We start from the raw sequence: 21,626 nt of genomic DNA, 5'->3' as shown, positions 1-21,626 counted from the left end.
TCACACACACTCTCTCTCATACTCTCTCTCTCTGTCTCACACACACACACAGAGGGGGTGATAGGGGGTGCACATACATATATCATTCACTGGCATTGTTATAAATGAAATGTGAATTAAAGTTACATGTTCTCTCAATCAACTATCATTTAGTTTTGTTTCCTGCTTTGACTAGTTTCCGAGTTACAACCCTTGTTTTCATAGGTGATTCTGTCAAAATCACTTGGTGTCGCTAGGTTGTAATCTGTGTTAGGTGGTATAAACCTACATGTTATTTGCCATCATTCACTTGAAGTATTACTATTACTGGTGGTTTTGGGCCACATCTTATATAAGCCTTATACTTATCAATGATATAGATCTAGACCCCCAATTTTCACAAATACCATAACACACACACAACCCGTCTGCATTCACAAAACCCACAGCAGTCGGCCATCTGCTGTGGGCTTGCCTATTCACTAGACTAAACAAATGTCTAAATGTGAGCTGGGTCACACAGTGCATGCACAGTCAATAAAGTGACAACCAATTACAGAAATGGTTCACATATAGTATGAACCCTGTGACATGGCTACAGTCCATGAGTTGAAGAAGCGTGCACGTGAAAGTGGTATGTGGGGTTATTCCTGTATGAGAAAGTGTGAATTGTTAACTTTATTAGGTGTAAAATACAAAACCACCCCTACTGTGAAAGAACTAATCAAGGAAGAGCGCGAGCACGGTATGAAAGGGTATTCACGCATGCGGAAATCTAAGCTCATTGAATTACTAAAGGAACAAGCCCCTGTAGAATTACAATTCACGCCTACTGAACATGCTGCAGGAAAATATTTGAGAGGTTGGAGGATGGAAGTTCAAAGAAATGTAAACTTTGTGGATATAAAACAATTGGTATTTCATAAAGTAGACGAAGAACTGAAGGATTTAAGAGGTGTTAAATTTCAACTGACGTTAAAGATGACACTAGAGAAACAACAGGCGGATGGCGCTACTAAATAAACTGTTGTTTACTTCAGAGGTAATTAGGAAGTTACAACACAATTAGATACTATCAACTCTTCTATTGACAGATCATTTGAAAAAATTTGTTACACTAATAGGGGGTCTGGTTGGGTTGTTGAGATGATAAATATGGTCTACCTGGATATAGCAAACTATAAACCAATGAGAGGTGGATCACACTTATCCACCCCTAGATTTTTCGCTGCCAAACACTCTATAGTTAACGTTGTAAATCATGGTGATTATTGTGAAAGGGTATCAGTAAGAGTGGCTAAGTTTCCAACTAAAAACCACCCCAACAGACTTTTCAGTTATCCGGTAGATGATGGTATTATTTGGGATGGTATAGATGAACCAAACCCTATCTCTCAGTGGTCAAAAGTAGAAAAACAGAACCCAGACTTAGGGTAATGACATATATGTGGAGTTGTTCTCATTTTGTGATATACTAATTTGTGTGATTAGTCTAACTGTTTAACCATTAACACTGTAACCTCTAAACCATGTATGACGAAGGCCAATTCATGATCTTTCTGTCCCTTTTTTCTGTCATTTTTATCACGTCAGTATAAAAAAATTGTCAAATGGTAATATTTCTGAGTTAAAGATATCAATTTTAGATACAAAAACAATGCTGTGAATACAGGGCATGTAAGTGTAACACTGCATACACAAAATGGCCAATCAGCAAGGACCAGGAATGCAAATACAAAGATGCATTAATGTTGGTCTATCAGACTTAGGTGATAGTAGAGGGTTTGATGACACAGGAATAGATGGCAAAATATACACTTTTAAGCTTATGAACATCATTTACAAACGAGTTGAAGTACCCACCATTGTTGCATCTGGTGGTAATTTTAACCTAGATACATCAGGATCTGACAGCCTCGCATTTTATAATATATATCTCAACAACTCAGGTGAATGGTTAATATACCCATCGTTCGGTGGTAAATTCTTTGATTTAGAAGACTTTGATAGGCCTACAGATATTTATCAAAACAAACCATACCATCTACTACACACTGACGACAACAACTGGCTTCTCAACATAACACTAATCTCCCCATACGTTTTCATGGAAAACAAAGACCACTACCTAAACAAAGTAGTATACAACGGAACCCTTACGTCCCATCACAGAGTCGCAGCATAATCATCACACCAGCCTGGAGTAGAGCAGTCTTCATGCTGTTGTGTAAACCTGGGGAGAACGCGGTATTGCAGTTGGTTACTATAAAGCTTCTCGGATAATACCATGATGACCATGCAAGTTTTACTAGGTGAACCACCGCAGAGTGATGTTTAGATCATGAAAGGAATCAAACTCTGGTGGGTTAAAAAACACCAGGGTCGCATTTGCTCAATTTACGTACGGGTGGGGGTGATTCACATACTAGTCTGCAAGGTGTCACAATGATAGTGGAAAAAGCTGTAACTCTAGCCAAGATTTTTCTATCTGAGAATATTAGTTTTATTAGTTTAAAGTTCATACATGAGACACTATCAGAAAAACAATTTGAAACTATTTTCTAACAGTATTATATAAATAATGGCATCCAACATAATACTTGGTGATCTGGGAGACACAAAGGAGTTCAATTTACCTGGAGAGGAAGACACCCTGTACCTCTTATACTTTAAAGATAATGTCTACAAACAAATACCACTAGCAGATTTTACAGAGCTTGAATGGGTAATTAAAATAACACTAACCAACCCTTAAATTATTTTAAATCAAATGATCTAGTTTCCAAAATTACTAACAACGGCATCCTTCTCACCTTTTTTATAGCCTTATTCGATGATTCTATACAAGTATTACAAATACCATATAACATTGGCAACATGTTAGCTCCACTCAACTCAGATGCCAGTTCAGTCATTCACACTATACAGTCAGGCCACGTTAGTCTGAACACTTCTGTTTTTCATCAAAAACGTTCGGATATTGAAACTTATGGACTACCGAAGCAAACACCACTTCAGGAGAGTTACTTCCCTTTGCCATATTGAGACAAGAACATACAAACGTATGCACGCATCAAATGACTTTATTACAGTTTGTAGACATAACAGCTTGAATATTAACGTAACAATCAATCAATGCAATGTCTGTGTCACATACCAAAGTAACCACAACAGAAGAATAGTTTGTTTTGCAAAACTTTATTCCTCCCCTTAAGATATAAGTAACCCCAATACCTATACTAAACTAATTCTACAGGTGCAAATACAACTAACTAATCTAATTACCTAACCTAGCTACATATACAGTTCTGTCTACCACTTAAATTGCTAAAGTTCTAATACTACTACTACTACTACTAACTACACTAAAATCCTAATACCCTCACTAATATAGATAATGATTACATATAATCCCAATCAGAAACTAAACAATTGAACTAAATAACAATAAAGGAATTTGCCACTCAGAGAGAACACTTTCTCTTTACAATGTAATCAGAATGTCAGTGCACTTTGGTTCCACTTGGTGACGTCATGGTATTTGTGTGGTATCCCTCACACCCAGGCGATGGCTTCCCTCACGGAGTTTAAGGGGCCTGTGTAATGGTTGATGGCTGTGCCATCCACATCTCACATTACTAGGAGATACATGCTCCTTGTACAACAGGGAAGACTCTTGTCTGTCTCCTTACAGGCGGAGATAATACCCCTCTCCTTACTTTAAGGATAACCGGCCAGTTCCGGGACACTACAATACAATATAAGTAACTACAGTTACTCAGTAAGACATGTGTCAATGTCTTATACTTTATGCATGTACTTTACTCCGATTTACATATTTGAAAGTGGAACAGTTTTTGTGGAACGATAACATTCAAATTTTGAATGGCTTTGTGGCTATATAGTGTTACAATATGCACATATATCTAGAAATACTACATCAGTAAAACAATTTCTTGCTACATCTACTCAATCAATAAATACAAAAGTAATAATGATAATAAAAACTTACGCCAGCCAGCGTGAGATGCAATCCCATACAAAAGTTGAACCCATACAGGTGAACACAGTGGTGATTCTGGCTGACTGTGCAGATTACTACCCTTCCTCACTATTTATATTGACCTCCCATACCCAAGCTACTCAACACCTCTCTATTGTTTACAAATTAACACCCCAGCTCTCTGGCCATACCTGGTCACGCTTCCCTGAACATAACCCTGTTCCCATAGTATTACCGAACATAATCTAACAACAACTCCCAACAATATATAACACACTCTAACAATACCATACTACATCTATTTACAGTACCATAAACTAATTATATAAACGAAATCATCTGTGATCTTGACATCACTCCCCTCTTCAAGTAATTGTACACAAGTACAATTATATATTACACTCAAGATCACATTTAAGTTTGTTTTAATGCATAAATATCATAAAACACAATTGTCTAAATGTACAATAGCACAGTAATACATAAGAAATAACTGCTGACAAATAATCTGGATATGCAGAGAGTACATTATTTACACACTGCCATACACATAGTATGACTAGGGTGAACACCGGCTCAAGAGATCAGCCCCAACATTCTCACTTCCTTTGATTGCACGAATTAGAAATCTGTAGGGTTGCAAAGTCAGGGCCCACCTCATCACTCGTCCATTGGTCATTTTTGCCTTGGTCATCCATATTAAGGGCTGATGGTCAGTCTCCAAAATAAATTCTCTCCCATACAGATATCTTTCTAACTTCTGTATTGCCCACACAATAGCCAATCACTCTTTTTCTATTGTAGAATACGCTCTCTCACGATCTACTAACTTCCGACTCACAAACAATATTGGAAATCGCTCACCTTCCTGTTCTTGTAGCAGTACAGCTCCGATTCCAACGTCAGAAGCGTCTGTTCTTACCAAGAATGGTTTCTTCAAGTCGGGTAGTTTCAAGATAGGAAAACTTGACATATGGGTTCTTAACGTAGTGAAAGCTAATTCCTGGCTTTCTGTCCATATTACCTTGTTTGGCTTTCCTTTCTTTGTGAGATCAGTTAGCGGAACTGCTATGGCTGCATAGTTTGGGATAAATTTCCGGTAGTACCCGGTCAGTCCCAACAACGCTCTCACTTGTTTCTTGGTTTGAGGTCGCTCCACATTTAGGATCTTTTCTACATTCTTACCTTCTGGTTGAATTAGACCACTACCCACCTTGTGCCCTAAAAAGTCCAGATGTTTATATCCCACTTTTACCTTTGAAGGTCGAGCTGTAAGATGGAATTGTCTTAACCTCGTAAATATTGCTCTCAGACTTACCATGTGGTGTGACCAGTTCTCAGTTCCTTCTATGATGTCGTCTATGAAGTTGTCTGTATTTGGTATGTTGTGCAATACTTGTCTCATCAGTCGGGAAAATACTGCAGGTGCATTAACTACTCCAAATGGCATCACCTTCCATTGGTATAATCCATCAGGAGTTATAAATGCTGTCAGTTCTTTGCTACTCTCTTCCATTGGAATCTGCCAATATGCTTTGCTTACATCAATTTTGGTAAGATATTTACAGTTCCGTAACCGTGCAAAGATGGAATCAGCTAATGGAATTGGTTCGGCATCAAATACGGTCACCTGATTCAGTTTGCGAAAATCGGTACAAAATCTGTAAGTCGAGTCAGGCTTCTTCACAAGTACAATGGGGGATGCATATGGTGACTGAGAAGGTTCTATCACCCCCATGTCTAACATTAGCTGTATCTCCTTAGCTACAACATCTCTCATATGATGAGGAAGTGGATAGGGCTTGGATCGTATAGGCTCATTACATGTCAGCTTGATCTTATATTCCATACAATCTACCTTCCCTGGTAAATCACTCAGTACATCTTTGAATTCACTTATGAGCTCCTTCACCTCATTTTGTTGCTCCTCTGTCAAATCTTCAGAAATGTCTACATCCTGATACGTTTCCTTAGAAACTAAAGAAGGTGAAGCTATGTCTAACATACTCACCTCTTCAGCCTTGACATCCACCAGACCAGCACTGACATGCACAAGTTGAGCTATGCTGACGTCACATACAGCTGTGTCCTTGACCTCCTCTCTCTCAATGTACCTTTTCAGTAGATTGGCATGATAGGTTTTAATCTTGTTACCAACCTGTATTCTGTAATTGCCAATGCCAAAGGTATCCAGTATTTCATATGGCCCTTTCCACTGCAGCAACAGTTTGTTTGAATCAGTGGGCAACAGAATTAATACTTTATCACCAACCTTCATTTTTCTTGGCTTGGACTTCACATCAAAGAACTTTTTGTATTTACATGCTTTCTTTTGAAGTTCTTGCTGTGCTACGTGAATAGTCTCCTCAAGACGGTTTTGAAGATCTAGCACATACTCATATGTGGTTCTTACCTCTGGATTTGGTATATCTCTTGTCCAGATTTCCCTCAGAATCTGTACTGGTCCTCTCACAGTGCGTCCATATAAGAGTTCAAATGGGGCAAAACCCAAACTCTCTTGAGGTACCTCTCGGTAAGCAAATAACAAAGCAGGTACATACCTGTCCCAGTCATTTGGTCGTTCTGCACACATCCGTTTCAGCATCGTCTTCAAGGTTCCATTGAACTTCTCCACTAGGCCATTGCACATTGGATGATAAGGGGAAGTAGTAAGCTGATGTATGGACAATAGTCTACTTACCTCCTTCATCACGCCTGACGTGAACTGGGCTCCCATGTCTGTTAATATCTCCTTGGGGATACCAACCCTACTGAATATCTCGAACAGAGCTTCGGCAACATATTCCGTCTCTACTCTGGGTAAAGCTACTGCTTCTGGGTATCGTGTTGCATAATCAACCACCGTCAGTATATACCTATTACCCTTGTCTGTGACAGGATACAATGGACCAATCAAATCAACAGCTACCCTCTCAAATGGCACTTCAATTAATGGCATTTGTCCCAGTGGTATTTTCCTTACCTTTCCCTTCGGCATGGTACGTTGACAAATATCACAAGACTGAACATGTCTTCTGACATCACCAATTACTCCTGGCCAATAAAACTGTGAGATTACCCTATCTAGAGTCTTCTTGATTCCAAGATGTCCACCCATCAGTGCTTCATGACATACCTTCATTACCTGTGTGCGCAATCCAACCGGTACTACTGCCTGTACAACTTGTTTACCATTGTCCATTTTATTGGAAGTATGCTTCCTATACAGCATATCATTCTCCACAAAGTAAGAGGAAGTACTATGTCGGGTCTCCCTAATCTTACCTTCTTCCACTAATTTTCTTATTTTGTTCAGACTTGAATCCTGATGTTGTAGGGATACGAACTCACCTCGACTCAGTGTCAACCCAACAGGTTCCAATGTCTTCAAGGGTTCCATGCCTACTTGGCGTACTCTTCTCTGGCTCCTTGTCTCTACAGCACCTACTGTTTTAATGTCCTGCTTATCCCACATCAAGTCTGGATCTCCTGGCTCTCTAACTCCGGGAATATTGCCTAATATTAAGTCACAGATTGGTGTGTCCATACATGCTGCTCTCACCATACCCGTGTAAAAGGGCGTATTTACAGTAATCCATGCTACCGGAAGTGTCAAGATCCTGCTATCTGCTAATTTACAAGATTGTGTTTCTGAAGTCAAACATGCATCTTTTACCATTGACCTCCTCACTATTACACCGTTACATCCCGTGTCTCTAAGCACATCTACTGGAGTGTCGTTTACCTTTCCCTGATAAAATGGCATGCGGTGATCTTTGGTAAGCACACTCCCTGAGGCTACATCTGCTTTAGTAACCTCCTCTGAAGTTGCTGCATCACCATCTAGAACTTCATGTATACAGGGCTCTACTTTTGTGTTATCTGGATGTATTAGAGACATGTTTGTGTTGTCTTCACTCACCTGGATACTTGCCACTTTAAACTTGGGTTTCTTGCACTGTGCTGCCAAATGCCCAGTTTGATTGCAGTTGTAACATGTCCTTTCCTTAATAGGAACAAATTGTTTGGAACAAGTACCATGTTTACCTGATGCGCTACCCTCGACTATTTTCCCTTTGGAAACCTGCTTGTCAGTTTGACCTGGAATAACTGGTCTATTGTATCTTCCATGACTCGTACCTCTAGCTTCTATAAATTGCTCTGCTAGTCTAGCCATTTCCATCGCGTCTTTTGGCTTTCTCTCTCTCAAGAATATACCCAGATCCCTTCCAGTCACATTCAAAATCTGTTCACGCAGCAGCAAATCTCTCACACCTTCGAACGTCTTTTGTGTACCACTTAGTTCAATTCATCTGTTGAAATAGTTCTCAATTCTAACTACAAATTGTGTGAAAATCTCACCTGTTTCAGTTTTAGCAGTCCTAAATTTCTGATGGAATCCATCCTCAGTCATTTCATAGCGTTTAAGTAATGCAGTTTTAACTGCATTGTAATTTTCAGCCTCAAAGGCATTTAACCGGGAGTATACTTCTAAAGCCTTACCTTTCAGCAGAGTACACAGGTAAGCTGCCCAATGGGACGGGTCCCAGCCTTGCGCTGTAGCTACACGTTCAAACCTTTGCAGATATGCATCAATATTGTCATTGTGGTCGTCAAATGGAGGCATTTTAGGCATCTTGGGAATGGCTGCCGATCTATTCTCTCCTACCTGCCCTTCTTGATTTCCTGCCGCACTCTTTTCTAACTTGGCTAGTTCTATTCTTTCATTTGACTGTATTTTACACTTTTCTTTCTCCAATTCTAATCGTTCTCTCTCTCGTTCCCATTCTAACCTTTCTTTCTCCTTTCTTTCCTCCAGTTCTAACTTTTTAATCTCCCGCTCCCTAGCTCTTTCCTCCCGTTCGAGCCTGTCCTTTTCTTTCTCATTCTCCAACTCCATTTGCTCTTTCACAAACACTCTCAAATCATCTTTCTCATACCCTAAACTCTGACCCAGTTTGATAAGTTTGTCAATGTCCATAATTGTCTGTATGAGGGCAAAGCAGGGTACACAAAAAGTCAAACTGTCTGGAATAAATAGGGATCCTACCAAGAATAAAACCGGAGGTGATTTCCCATATATCCCAATGTTCAAAATGTTCACGACGAACCAATGGCCTTAACTGACCAATAACCACAATACACCCTCCACCCTTGAATTCCAAATCATACACTCAAGGACGCAGAAGTGGTGCCGTATGTTCTAACCCTTCTTTATGGACACAAAGATTCTGCAGCGATATACAATCAACAACGCTACATCAAATGCGCTACAGAACACAACTAGGGTTCCCTTTGATAGTGACAAATAATCTAATTATCCCACCGCTGCCACCAAAATGTCACATACCAAAGTAACCACAACAGAAGAATAGTTTGTTTTGCAAAACTTTATTCCTCCCCTTAAGATATAAGTAACCCCAATACCTATACTAAACTAATTCTACAGGTGCAAATACAACTAACTAATCTAATTACCTAACCTAGCTACATATACAGTTCTGTCTACCACTTAAATTGCTAAAGTTCTAATACTACTACTACTACTACTAACTACACTAAAATCCTAATACCCTCACTAATATAGATAATGATTACATATAATCCCAATCAGAAACTAAACAATTGAACTAAATAACAATAAAGGAATTTGCCACTCAGAGAGAACACTTTCTCTTTACAATGTAATCAGAATGTCAGTGCACTTTGGTTCCACTTGGTGACGTCATGGTATTTGTGTGGTATCCCTCACACCCAGGCGATGGTTTCCCTCACGGAGTTTAAGGGGCCTGTGTAATGGTTGATGGCTGTGCCATCCACATCTCACATTACTAGGAGATACATGCTCCTTGTACAACAGGGAAGACTCTTGTCTGTCTCCTTACAGGCGGAGATAATACCCCTCTCCTTACTTTAAGGATAACCGGCCAGTTCCGGGACACTACAATACAATATAAGTAACTACAGTTACTCAGTAAGACATGTGTCAATGTCTTATACTTTATGCATGTACTTTACTCCGATTTACATATTTGAAAGTGGAACAGTTTTTGTGGAACGATAACATTCAAATTTTGAATGGCTTTGTGGCTATATAGTGTTACAATATGCACATATATCTAGAAATACTACATCAGTAAAACAATTTCTTGCTACATCTACTCAATCAATAAATACAAAAGTAATAATGATAATAAAAACTTACGCCAGCCAGCGTGAGATGCAATCCCATACAAAAGTTGAACCCATACAGGTGAACACAGTGGTGATTCTGGCTGACTGTGCAGATTACTACCCTTCCTCACTATTTATATTGACCTCCCATACCCAAGCTACTCAACACCTCTCTATTGTTTACAAATTAACACCCCAGCTCTCTGGCCATACCTGGTCACGCTTCCCTGAACATAACCCTGTTCCCATAGTATTACCGAACATAATCTAACAACAACTCCCAACAATATATAACACACTCTAACAATACCATACTACATCTATTTACAGTACCATAAACTAATTATATAAACGAAATCATCTGTGATCTTGACAGTCTGAATAGATTATTTATAGTATTACACATACCAATCACTGACTTGTGTTGAAAGAAATCTCCAATAACAGTCTGTTTGTCAACTCCAACACACTCAAAATAATTTATCTTAGAGTCCATATAGGCTCTCATTTGGCTTTAGGAATTTTCTCTTTGTATCTACAAATTTCTCCTTTATGTGCGGCAGTAATTTCCCATCGTTTTACGCTTAGGGGCGGGACTTGCCATTGTGACTGACAGGTGTCAAGTGCAGCTGATCTCATTTTGACGCGATCCGTATTTTATACAGCAAGGAAACATGACAGGTATTACTCAAACTAAACAAAAGTGAAACCTATTAACTGATTAAAATCACAAACTAATGACATCCTCAACTCAGAAGTGTCACCTCAGTTAACAATTACAATTGAAGTCAGGTGACAGATTAATGAAGCAAAACCATGTGTAACTAGCCAATCTGTTACCCCTAAATAACATCCGGATACGGAGACTGAAGCATCGGATTAATGAATCAACAAGTAATGAGTTTATATAGTAAACAAGATTGGTTACAGCCAGCTACTGTTCGGATATCATGAAAATCGGATTGTCCGGGTCCGGACTAACGCGGCCTGACTGTATATGGTTACCAACGTCTTTATTTTTCTGGTCATTATGGTACAAGATCCTACACAACACTAATTATAGATGTATATCTCATAGAGAGTCCCACCAGTCCAATAAAACGTTTAGATGGTCTTTGGATAACTTGGTATAAAAGGCATGAGAATAAACGTTGAATCATAATAAGATGAGGCTTTCCATCATCAACAAGTCTCGATGGAATTCATATTATGGATGACATAGATATTTCTATCTCAAGCATTTACCTGTACGATAATTTAAACCTTATAGGCTTAAAATATATCAATGAAAAAGTAAGTGACAGATGATTAAAAAATAATTCTAACACTATATTATATACAAACAGAATGGGGTTGTATCCAGCTATAGATGAAGAAGGAAATATTAAAGGAAGTGTAGACGGATTTCGACTGGAACAGATATGTGAAATAAAACATTGGCTAGAACAAGAGTGTGATACTCTGGCATCACTACATAACCAATACAACAAAGCTTTAAACTACATAGATGGTGCTGATACCACCCTAATGGTAACTAACATGGGATTAGGGGCAGTAGGAGTTGGGCTGTTGACAACAGTTGTAACCACACTGGTGGTGTTAGGACTTGAATTAGCAGCTGTAGTGACAGGAATAGTTGGGTTGGTAATTAAATTTGTTGCTTGCAAATTGAATTGTAGAGCAAAGAAATACGATGAAATTAGAATTCTTGCTGGCGCAAAGTTAAACATGACTAAAGATCATGTTTCAACCCTACTCATTGACAATAAAACGCCAGAAGATGAGTTTCGTTTGATCATAGGCAAAATAGAAAAATACAACAAAATGAAAGAACAGATTTGATCAAAGGTTCATAAAACATCTTCTATATGTGAGGCTGAGAAAAAAAAGTATATAAAACAAGGGATACAACAAGCCAAATAGGCATTTCTTACGAAAACCAACAGCATAATAGAAGACACACATTAAACTGTTTTGCTGAAATCAATACAGGGGGTCCTGTGGACAGCCGACTGCCAATCTGCCCTACCACCTGTTTATAGAGAGTAGTTGAAAGAATTTCTAGACTCCTCAGAAATCACCCTATTAGAGATTGTTCACACCTACGATAATAATGGATTTGTGGCAGGCTGAAAATATATCTTTGGCTGATGCTGAGCCTGTGATTGTTAACTAACTCAAAGAATCAATTGACTATTGTTATTAATGAAGATGTCTTCAAAGAGTATTTTCTGACTGAATTCATTGTTGATAGTTTACATATGTGTATATCTGGTTACCTAAACGACATGATAAGACAAGAATACAACACTGAGCCCATAATCGATACAGTTATTCTGAATACAGCACATGATTACTGATAAGGTTGTAACCAACTCTCAGCTGGCACAGACTTTATACACAGTGTGACTCCCAACTCTCCAGGGCTGAACAAATTTTGAAAACTTCAGTCACCCTGCAGGGCGAGTACTTTTTTTTTGGTACTCATCCTGCAAGATTTTCACTCGTCCTACTTTTTAACTGAAATAATCTGCAATCTCACCATGATCATGATGTGTTTTCTTGAATAAAAGATATTGATTCCTATAGATTGTGTTATTGTCTTTAATATAGTCAGTGAACAAACATTATTCTATACCTTCTGGCAAGGATCCAAATGGAAGTTCAAGTATTAAAAATGACAACAGATGTGTGAGGTAACTGGTTTTTAATTGTCATGAAATTACATCACTGTAGTGACAATGGGATTGAACCAACATAAAACTAGAGCAGATGTAAATTAAAAATAAACATAAATTAAAATACTTGAATAAAATCAACAAAAAGCACTGAGAATGTTCCATGTTCATTTTCCTCAGTTATTCAATTTCAATTGTGAACCTCATCAACAGGGGTGACGGTCTCTTCAGACACAGTGACCTTTTCTGGCTTTGGTTCTGGACATTTATGTCCATGTACATGTCTAATGCCTTTTCCACAATGAAGCCAGTTGATTATTGACTTCTGGGGTTCAAATTCTTCAAATGATGGTCCATCTATGTTTATCCGCAACAGTTACTCAATGTATCTTGGTTCATGGAATTTTACAGATTTGTTTTCAGCCTATTCATCCGACTAAAGCCTCTCTCACAGTCAGCTGTGCTTGGTGATACTGTCAACATGATGTTAACTAGAGGAAAGATGTTGGTAAGGTTGCTTTCTCTATCAGGACCACTGCAAACTAAAAATTCATAAGCATCAATAAGTGATTGGTTCATTAAGTCCTTCATGTACATCTTGAGGTCAAGCCACTCATCCACAGCCTTTGTTTTTTCTTCATCTGTCAGGAGAGGGCTGTAGATCTTCACAAGCTTCTGAATCTCAGCATCTCCATATTCCCTGAATTCATCAGGCTGTGTTTCATAGTTTGGCCACTTCCTGAAATTAAACACACTGAAGAGAGAGTGTGGTTCTCCACCAAGGTGTTTGATGAACCTCTCCTGAAGATCAATATAAATTGAGTCAAGAACACAGTCTATATCCTTGTTGAAGTTATCATCATCATCACCATGTTGTGTCTGTTTTGGTCTTCCTCTTTTCTCAGTTCTGATCTCTTTACCTCTGAACTTTCCTTCCTTGCTTTCTTCAAGAATCTTTTCACACATTGGTCCTATATTTGACTTCATTTTCAGAAATTTCTCCCTTAGTGTCTCTATTCTTCTTTTAACTTCAGAAATGAGTGACTTTTTCATTTGAAAAGCCTTGGAAACTTCACTTACAAGATCAGTGAAATCAATCATGAAATGTAACATCTTCAGAAATCTTCTACTTTTCAACTCTGCTAAGTAGTTTCTGGCTTTTGCTGAAGATTCATCCTTTCCAGAAGCAATCTCACCCAGATGTACAACAGTTACTTCAAAAATGTCAAGCAGAGATTTCAAAGCTCTGTGCTGACTTGCTACCCACCTCACTTCTTTGATTCCTCCATAATGTTTCAGTTCCTTGTCAAGATTTTCTGCAATAACATAGAGTTCTCTTCTTCTTTTGGGAGAATAATAGTACAGCTTGAAAATTCCTTTCAGAACATCTTCAAAATTCTTCAAATAATTGCACTCCTTCTTTGTGTCACAAACTGCCAGTTCCAAATTATGAGCAATACAATGCACAAACGTAATATACTGCTCACAACCAGCAGCGTTATACTCCTCTTTCAGCTCATCAATAATCAGTTTTACTGCTCCTCCTTTCTTTCCAAGATTAACTGAAGCACCATCTGTGTTGATTCCGACTAACTTTCTCGAAAGATCTTCTTTTGACAGTCCCACAGAACTAAGCCCCTGAAAAATTCCATCTTTTACACCTTTTGCATGTCCATGTTCAAGGTCAACAATATCTGCAAGCCTAGTCTTCAGTACACCATCATCAGTGACGTACCTCACATATACAATCTCTTGTTCAGTTATAGCACTGTCAGTTGAGCCATCTGATAAGACACTGACAAATCTACACTTCTCAAGTTCACTAGCTGTATTTTCCTTCACTACATTTGCTATGGATTGTACAAAAGTCGCACAAGCATTCCTATTCAAATAGTTTGTTCCAAGGGAGAGGCCATTCTTGGACTGTAATTGGCAAAAACTCGCAAATTTTGAAAAAGGTTCCCCTTCCATGGCAACATAATAAGCTGTTGTAAAAAGCTTGTTATAGATCACGCTGTTTTTTTTGTCAACTTTCTGCATTGACTTAGTGTATTGTGCTGTTTGTGGATTTTCAACGACTTTCTCATGTTCACAACACTGAATGTGCTTCCTACTTTTGTCGTGGAATTTCAGTGTCTCCCTCCTAAATTTATCTCTAAGACCTATCACAAGTCCACATTTTGGATCTGACAGTTTGGGGTATTTTCGGCATGGAATACAAAATAATTCATCTTCCAACTCGCTAAATTTCGCCCACTTAAATTCCTTAAACCTTGGTTGTACTAAACGTTTTCGTTTTTCTCTGTCATATTTCTTTTGACTTAGCTTTCTTTGTTGAATTTGTTTTTCTTCCGTTTTCTTTTCCCCATCTCCTGTCCCTCCCACATACTTTCGAATGTTCATGCTGGAGTTTGTCAATGCTAGCAACAAGCCCCTTACATCCACGACAATAGCAATAGTAGAATTACCTCCTTATGTATTTAACACTGTTATTGATTTATTATTGGCATAAGCGACACGATCAATATTAGTACGCTGTTGTTGATTAGTGCACGTTTTCGATTCTTAAATGGCTAGTAAAATTACTTTGTTTAATAAATTGAAGACGTTATATGCTTTATTTGACAGCAAAAAAAAAGGTACTCGCCCGACATGAGGTACCACTCGTAAATACGAGCGGACGAGTGGATTTGTTCAGCCCTGCTCTCTCAGCCAGTATCGATCAATTCACATTTAAACATTTGAGAAGTAAAGGAAATAGGCCGGCCCACAGCGGAGGCAACCCCCACAGTGGGCTTGTGTGAAGGAAGACTGGTTGTGTCCTTTGTTTTGGAGTTTGTGAAAAGGGGGTCTAGATCGCCTTAGTGATATTATATAGCTTATGTACACTGTGTGTGGTCTAGAACCGCTATTAATAATACTACTGCAGGTTAACTTCTCTGGCTGTTTCTCATAATTTTGTTGTACATGCTAAACACATGCCTAGTGTCTGTAATCAAATTGCTGACTCTGTCTTGACTACTGATTGCTTGGATCCGGAACCTAACCCCCAAGCAGATCTTCAACAGACACCATGCCCACCCCTTTCACAACTGACAGGGGTCTGACAAGACATCTGAACACCATATGGGATGCAGCAATTGGAGCAAGGACCAGAACTGGTTTCCAATCTTACATTTCATTCAATGTAAATGCAGCCTTTCAGACGCCTGTATCACATTTAGACATTGCATTGTGATGAGCACCTTTAGAATACAGTTCATTGTGAATGAACTGTGACAGTTTTAAGTTAACACAGGATTTTTTTAAATGCTACAGTAGATGACTTGGAGAGGTAACATTCAGGAATATATTGTTTACGTAATTTCATGAAAGATGGACAAACAAAAACTGAATTTTGTTTTCCATTCAATTCTTTTATATTTGTCGACAGAAATATAGCATCCTTCATTAATCATTAAGTTTGACAGGCCTAAGCCAAATCATACTAATGAATTTCTCAATTTTCTGAATGTTAATTGTGAAAGGTATTTTTCAGTTTGGAGTGGAATTTTAAACAAGCTACAGGAATGATATTGCGAGCTAGTATCAAAAACTGAATCTTGATTAAACATATTGATAGCTGTTTCTCGGCAGTGTTACAAAAGAGATTCACACTGCAAGCTAACTGATTTAGCCACACAAGACCAAAACCAAAAGAAAATAGATTTCTTACATGAGATGCCCATGTTACTTTACCCAACTCACCTAGATGAACAAGCATATTGTAAACCTTTTCAGGTAGTCTGTTTTCATGCATACATACAATATTTTATGCATCTAATATAAGAATTGATATACGAAAGATATCTCACACATTCACCATATACCATACACGCTGGTGTTGACTGTCTCACACCGAGAACCTTTTCACATGCCATTAGATGTATTTTTCGATACTTTCAAAATGCTGGATTCCCCCTTTTGTCAGATCCACAGAGTAGGATATGCTAAATTCTAGCAAGACATTGTGGGATACTCAATTCCGATTGGCTGATTGATGCACGTGCCCATCCTTAAACCTGAATACAAGGACTGCTAACTGCACATGGACCATCTTACCTGTTTATGAATACACTCAATGACCCTATTGTTTGTATACAAACAGGTCATTTGAATCAGACATTGGTGATTTCCACTTCAGTAGCCTGTACGAGATATTTGGAGAAGAATCTCATCTAACATCAGAATGGTTCGATGATGACCTACTGGAATCAACTCACATAAATGAAATTTCTCAACAAGAGAAGACAGGTACATCTGTTAACAAACATTCAGGGTCACTAAAATTACACAAGATTCTACAACTGTACTGCATACAGTTGCTACTCCAAAACAAAGCATAAAACAATATGAACTAAACTTGAAATGAAATTTATTTTAAAAAACATCAATGTACTTAAAATACATTTACATTATTTCCCAAGGAGAAAGGAATCGCTTCAAGACCGTAAGCGACACTGAACTGGAGACCATTGATTCCTGAAGCAAACCTACTTTGCAAACTACCACCTGGGGTCTGAAAATCCGAAAACATAAGAACTAACAAACACTATAAACAACTTAAAAAATAAAAGAAAAATCATCTATGAAGAAGAGGCATCAGAAGATGACATATCCCCCAGGCCCCTACATATTTGAAAGGACAAATCATCTGACAGTTACTTGATGTCTTTTTAGACTAAATTTGAATTTCCATGAAAATCATGCAAAATATAAATGCCACATATCTGTAAACAGCAAAAGGCATCACTTCAAGATCTGTCTCATATACCTGCCAAGTTCAGTTGAAAGATATGAAATGGTTTTCGAGTTGTGCTCTGGAAACGAAGAGTAACTGAGAAAATAATACAGTGGAAGCTGTCAAAAACGACATCTGTCCAACCCAGCAAGTTGTCAACACTGGCATAAAATCTCAATCCCAATCATGACTTGTATGTTTATATCAGCTCTACAATCCGGCATCTTGTCTAACCAGATTACTTCTTCAGATGAGTGCCGGTTTGGACCACTCCCACTGTAAATCACAAACACCTGTAATAGCAAAAGGCTACCACACAAACATACCAAGTTTTGCTGACAGATATTTTTTTTTTTATTCCAGATCAAATTGTTACATGATGCATAACAGATCCAGATGATCTTAAGCAGTATATTGTACTAGAGAATATCTGCTTTTTAGAGTTGAACATGCACATGGCACAAACATTCACATACATATGACCCAGCAGATACAAAAAGGATTTAGTTTGATATGTGATCAAGACAGTTACACACAAAAAACAAACAGTTTGATTCAGGTTGAAATTTGGCAAAAAATTAGTGCTCATTTGTTTCCAGTTCAGAAAACAGAGTGTGGTAAAGCATCCAGTTTTTGTAAAGGTTTGCTGAAGAGCAATTGCTAAGTGCTATGGTCTTTTCAATTTTATATCTGGCAAAAGCCTCTTTTTTGAAGACATGAAAAAGAGGTTTAACTTTAAGAAACTTGCATTTATAAACCAAAAACTTGGCAAGTAACAAAATGAAATCAAATATCTTATCTGTAACAACATTCTCTTTGACACCAAACAAGACCAATTCAACAGACAGATTCAAATTAGAAACTTGAGTACACTTTTGTATCAAGTGAAGAAAGTCATTCGCAAAATTCTTAACTAAGTTACATTCTCATAACAACTGCACGCTAGTTTCTGTCTGTTTATTGCAGAACTCACATTGATCACTCACTGAATATTTGAGTTTAAAAAGAAAAGTATTTGTTGATAATATTCTGTTGACAATTCTGCATTGGAACCAACAGGGTTTAACCTCCTGTGATGTGCTATAGATCTTAGGGTAAATTTTGTTTCATTGCAGATTTGTAAACTGAAAATCCCACTTCTCCTGACCCTGACATCAGTTGATATGAATGAATAATAAACATGCTTTGATCCTGACTGTACATGCATATTTTCTTTACAACACAACGGTGGTCTTCAGCAGAATCTTTAGGGTCTTTAACTAACTGAAGAGTTTTCAGAGACTGTTTAACATTATTTACAACACCAAAATACTCGAAGAATGAAGAAGAAACATCATACATTTCAATGAAGTCATTGAAAGACAAGAACTCCTTATTGCCATCAACAATGTCAAATACTTGGGAGATTCCCCTATCATGCCACTGTCTTTTCGTTAATTCTGAAGTGTGAAAAAAGGGTTCAGTCAGGAAACTTCTAAAAGTTTCTGGTTTATGTTTCTTATCTAAATCTACAAAACATTGAAAGCAACATCTCCAGAACATATTATTGATATGTGCCAACTTACTTTCAAAGTAGGATGCTCCAAATTCACTTGCTGACAGATATTAAACAGCTGTTGAGTTGTGCTCCGGAAACAAAACACACCTCTCACTTTGGAGGCTAAATCCAAAACATTTCCATGGAAACCAAAATAATAAATCACAAAAAATCTGTAAATAGCAAAAGGCACCGCTTTAGGTTCTGACTGATATATCTACCAAGTTTAACTGACAGATATTGAGAAGTTTTTGAGATGAGCTCCTTCGACTGGATGAAGTCAGCTGGTCTCAAATGTGAAACTGATGGCTTCATTTTTGCTGCTCAGGACCAGTCACTTCCCACTCACAATCGCCAGAATGTTATTCTTAGAGAAAATATCAATATGAAATGTCGTCTTTGCAATGAATTTACAGAGACTGTCCAACACCTTGTCAGTGGAAGCCCTTCCTTGGCACAAACAGCATATCTTAAAAGATAAAACATAATAATACGTTCTTGGTGGGTTCAACTAGGCAGTGTTTCCAGGGAGAAGTCCCATTCGCTGTCTGGGCTGCGTGTAGATGGGGCAAGGGCCCTGAGCTGATGATGAGCTTTACTGGCCTGACTGTGCCAGGATCACCCAAACCCTCTCTGCTGCATATCAATCTTAATCTGTAAAACATAATAATGATGGCATAATGATGGCCTGATGGTATTTGAAACCGGTATTGGAAACTGTTTCCCTGCGTCCACATACCATTACTTCACTGTCTTAATTCTCTTGTGGACACAGGTGATGTTCCTCCATGGTTCTGCAAAGGTCGCATAATACTCCTTTTCCAAAAAAGGAGACTTGACTGATCCCCAAAACTTCCGCCCTATCACATGTCTAAATACTCAATACAAATTATTCACAGGCTGTTCGACAAACCTCATGTCATCTTACTGCTCTTCTAATAATTTACAGAGAGCAGAATGGGGCGAAAAAGGGATGCTGGGGGTGCAAGGATCAACTTCTTGTACAGAAAATGATTTTGGAAGAGGCTAAAACATACCACTGCAACCTCTCCATGTGCTGGATAGACTACAAAAAGGCATATGACTCTGTCCCACATGAATAGATTCTGAAGTCTCTTCAGTGTATTGACCTCCATGAGCGACTACTTGATTTACACAAGTCTTTAATGAGTTGCTGATCAACTCAACTTGAATCTATTCCAATCAGAAGGGGAATTTTCCGGGGGACTCCTTCAGTCCTTCAGCTTTTTCGTCTGTCTCTAAATCCATTGAGTTTTCTGGGTTACCATCCCGGACCTCCTCAGCACAGATCCCATCACCTCTTACTCATCTCCTCTACATGGATAACATCAAGCTCCTTGCCAAAGGAGAGACCAATTTGAAAGAACAGGTTCTCTTTGTCGAGTCCTTCTCTAATGATATTGGCATGACATTTGGGCTCGACAAATGTAATACTCTTCATATGAACCGTGGCAAGGTAACTAATGATGGATCGGTCAAGTTACAAGGGGGAGGAGTTATTGAACATCTTGTGGAAGATCAGGCCTACACCTATCGTGGAATGCAAGTTCGAGACAAGCTCCAGAATGCCCAAATTCAGGATAAACTTCGGGCTGAGTATAAATCTCGTTTGAAGAAAATCTGGAGCTCAGAGCTAAATGCTCGAAACAAAGTCAAAGCCACCAATACTTTTGCTGTGCCAGTCCTCTCCTATTCCTTGGGAGTAGTTGATTGGACAAAACAAGGCATTCAGAGTCTTGACCACCTGACCAGAAGGATCATGTCTGATGACAGAGCACACCACCCTCATTCCTCTCTTAATCATTTATATATGCCAATTAGTTCTGGAGGTCGGGGTTTGATTAATGTGGAGGCTCTTCATGATAAAATTTTATCGTGTACTTTTGCACATTTATAGGATGATCCTCTGGTGATGCATGAGAAGACTCACGATGAAAGCAAGGAATTCTGTTTCAAGCGTGCCAAGGTTGTTGGACATAATCTGAAATTTGAAGTTGATTTTGTTGATGGCGAATTACTGCTGGACGGTACAGTGATGGGAGCAAACCAGGTGAAGTCCTTTACCAAGTCTGCTCAGAGTTGGTCCTGTGTGGAGAAGCTGTCTGAGAAACCATTGCATCATGTGTAATTGTAGTGTGTGGAACAGAACAGCAATCCAACCGACTCCTTCGCCTGGATGAAGTCGGTTGGTTTCAAATCTGAAACTGAGGGCTTCCTTTTTGCTGCTCAGGACCAGTCACTTCCCACTCGCAATCACCAGAATGTGATTCTTAATCAAAATGTGAACATGAAATGTTGTCTTTGTAATGAATTCACAGAGACTGTCCAACACCTGGTCAGTGAATGCCCTTCCTTGGCACAAACAGCATATCTTAAAAGACATGATGGCATGGCTCGCTGCTTTTACTATCATCTCCCCCAGGCCTGTGGCTTTGACCCCGAGGTCCATCCATG

The 21,626-nt window shown here is 38.6% G+C and overlaps 1 protein-coding gene across 2 annotated transcripts in view; it reads right to left on the bottom strand.

The window, feature by feature from the left end:
• Positions 1-21,626, bottom strand: part of LOC137283530 (cyclin-dependent kinase-like 2) — a 566,496-nt gene that overhangs the window by 89,556 nt on the left and 455,314 nt on the right. The gene's annotated exons all lie outside the window — the stretch shown is intronic.

Source organism: Haliotis asinina, chromosome 5 (genome assembly GCF_037392515.1).
Source record: "Haliotis asinina isolate JCU_RB_2024 chromosome 5, JCU_Hal_asi_v2, whole genome shotgun sequence".
Classification (NCBI taxonomy): Eukaryota; Metazoa; Mollusca; class Gastropoda; order Lepetellida; family Haliotidae; genus Haliotis; species Haliotis asinina.
This window is presented reverse-complemented; position numbering and strand designations above follow the sequence as displayed.